Source organism: Ceratotherium simum, chromosome 8, assembly GCF_057802395.1.
Source record: "Ceratotherium simum simum isolate JZ-2026a chromosome 8, ASM5780239v1, whole genome shotgun sequence".
NCBI classification, from domain to species: Eukaryota; Metazoa; Chordata; class Mammalia; order Perissodactyla; family Rhinocerotidae; genus Ceratotherium; species Ceratotherium simum.
Window position 1 is genome coordinate 12,421,609 of NC_141907.1, and position 3,094 is coordinate 12,424,702.

A 3,094-nucleotide genomic window follows, 5' to 3' on the forward strand; every position below is an offset into this window, starting at 1 on the left:
AATCTGAACAAATGAGACAATTCAGTTAATACTATTGAAACATTACTAAAGTAATTCCAGGAAACATGGTTTATGCAATACAATAAAACCACTTAGATACTGTCAGATAAGAAAATTGCCTTCTCACTTTTTTAAGTGGTATAAATAATTAACAATATTCAATTACTTCTGTTCTTTTCATGAATTCATGACTACATAAAAATTAATACAGCAATTCATAATGTAATATATCTTCTCTTTAAATGTTTCTTACAAAAGTGTTGTGTTTTGTTTTGTTTTTAAGAGATTTTTCATTCACAAGTTAAACAACAATCCATCCAAAGGAACTGGTAACTTATTGGCTCAGAGCAAACAATGAGTTCAGGATGCAGCAATCGCTATTTCTAAAACACAAAACAGGGAAAATTCTCAGAAGGTACATTGCAAAAAGCTCTACTCCACATATGGCCACAAAACTGGAACATTCGACAATTTTACTGGTGATGTCAATGGGAGTCCAGATGTTCCCAAATTCTACTACGCGACTTGAACTCTCATTTTAGGCTCTGTGTTTTGCTTTTCCAATTTTGCTAATGACCCAAACGTGATTCAAATCCTTGATGGATTGACTATAGTCAAGGGCATATTCTACAACAAATTGGTCTGGAATTTCAAATCCAACACTGTCTGATCTGCATCTACTCGTTTGGGGGGTCTCTTTCACAGCAAACTTGCAATGCTGACTGTCTTGGGATTATACTGCCTGACTAAGGAAAGCAATATTGCATTGTTTTGCCAATGTCAATTATATCTTTAGTAATCAAGACATTCTTTCCAGTTAAAGTTGCAAAATCATCTCCATAAATTACTTTTATAGCCCCAATTGAATGGTCATTAAGGTAGCTCTTCAGTCTGATAAAATCTGCAGTCATGGGATGGATATATCACTATTTCTATTCAGTGCTTCGCTATAATCCAGCAAGTCAGCAGAGACTTTATAGCCTCCCCACCCTGGGGCACCCAGAGGGCTACCATGTGATAGCCTCCCATCTTCATAGAATTTCAACAGTGAGCCACTTTGTCCTGTCCATGATTAGTCCGTGAAGAATAAATACATTTTCTAAATCCACAATGTAATGATTAGATATACAAAATAAATCTAGGTCATAACCCGGTTCAACATCATTAATCATGATGCAGGACTGTGGGCCGCCGTGATGGAACTGGCTGAGGAGGAGGAGCACAAAAGATTGTTTTTGCTAGCTGTTTGAAATTCTCATGCTGTTAACATGGGTTGGATGATCAGGCCATCTCACAGCAGCCTGTATAACCCCTTAACTAGACTGGTTTAGTAGAAAGGACACTGGACTTGAACACAGGGTGGCCAATTTGTCTTGGTTTGCCCTGGACTGTCCCAGTGTTAGCACTGAAAGTCCCTCATCCTCAGAACCCCCTCAGTCACAGACAAATAGGACAATTGGTCATCCTAACTTGGAGACAGATTCCCAAGTCTGCCATTAACTATTAGTTGTGTGAGTTTGACTACGTTGCTTCATTTCTCAGAGTTTGCTTTCTCGTGGGTAAAACAGAGGCAGTGGCACCTCTCTTCCAGGCCTGTTGTGAAGGTCTGGGGTGAAAACAGGGCCTCATCCTTGGCTTCTGGTATCAAAGCACTGCTCACTCCTGGGGACTCAGTGTGATGGTCTGCCTCTCAGTGAGAGGGGTCCTCCACCCCATACTGCTCTGGCTTACTTTGATATCTCAAGTGTTTGTGACTCAGATATTTGAAACCCAAGGACTCCTTTTCTCTACTTAATAAAAGAAAATTCTGAGCCTCATAGTTTGAAATATTGCCCAACCTGAGGCCTGACACCTGATTATGCTGACAAACATACCCCGTGTTTGGTTATGAGGCTGTAGTACATCTTTGAGTTTTTAATGTATTCAGTGTCACATCAGGGGAGTTTATAAGAAAATCCATTGATGTTTAAATCCATTTACAGGGAAGCACATTTTTGAGTCACAACATGGATGTCACCTGATTTTCAAGAAAGGAGAAGCAAGGCCGAGTTTCAAACTTGAGTAAGGGATCTGGGCTATCTCATTTTCTGAGACATTAATATTTAAAGGAACCTTAGAAGCAGAATCACCAGAAATAATCTGAACAAATGAGAAAAATCAGTTAATACTATTGAAACACTACTAAAATTATTCCAGGCTTTATGACCCAGGCTTATACCAGTCATTAAAGACATTTAACCTGGAAGCTGCTGACTGGATCTGCTGTAAATGTTGGGGATGGATTTGAAGGGCAATTGGTCAGTTTTTCTGTGTGCTCCATTTTTTATTTAATTTCTTTGCTGAAGACTAATGGCTATTTTTGAGCAAAGGCAAGTGGATAAAAACTTAGAAAAGCAGAGGATAAGTGTTGCTGAGTGGGTGAAGCAGGTTGATGGGATTTGGGTATAATAACATTCTGGAAAGTTAAAAATGCCAAACAAAAGGAAGGTCCTACTGAACTATTTCTTCAAATCCAAGAAACTCATTCATTTCACATTTTCACACTTCAAAAGTTCAGAGTATCTTAAATTTGGTCTGTTTTTTTTTCCCCTGTTATTTATTGATGGCGTATTTAAAAATTAACACACCCTTATAGTAAAGGAAATATGTTATTCTAAATTCTGATATCCCACCGCTTTCCACTTTTATTCAAGTCAAGAAAAGCCCTATGGTGATTAAATTCCATCATCTCTGCATAAAAGGAAAAAGAAAACAAAAGAAAACTTAAAATAGTTTGTAAAAGAAAAAATATAGCAGGTAGTAATCACATTTAGGGGAGATGAATATTGAAGCCGAGAATTGGTACCAGACTGGGAGCTCACAAGAACCATTTTTTACTTAGTCCTGCTCTGTCTCCTATGGTGCTGTGTGACATGGATCAAATCCAGTCCCTCAGTTGTCGCTTAAACTTTCCCACTCAAAGTTGACTCTCCTAGATCTGTAAACTCTTTGAGCAAGACCCTTACTGACAGCACACTCTCCAAAAAGTCTTCGCTGGATGACTTAGAAATCTCCTTACTGGCAAATGGAAATAATTAACTTTGAAAACTTAGCA

General features: G+C 38.3%; 1 pseudogene; it reads right to left on the minus strand.

The window, feature by feature from the left end:
• Positions 1–538: 538 nt before the first annotated feature.
• Positions 539–1,175, minus strand: LOC101406397 (hypoxanthine-guanine phosphoribosyltransferase pseudogene; annotated as a pseudogene).
• Positions 1,176–3,094: the final 1,919 nt, after the last annotated feature.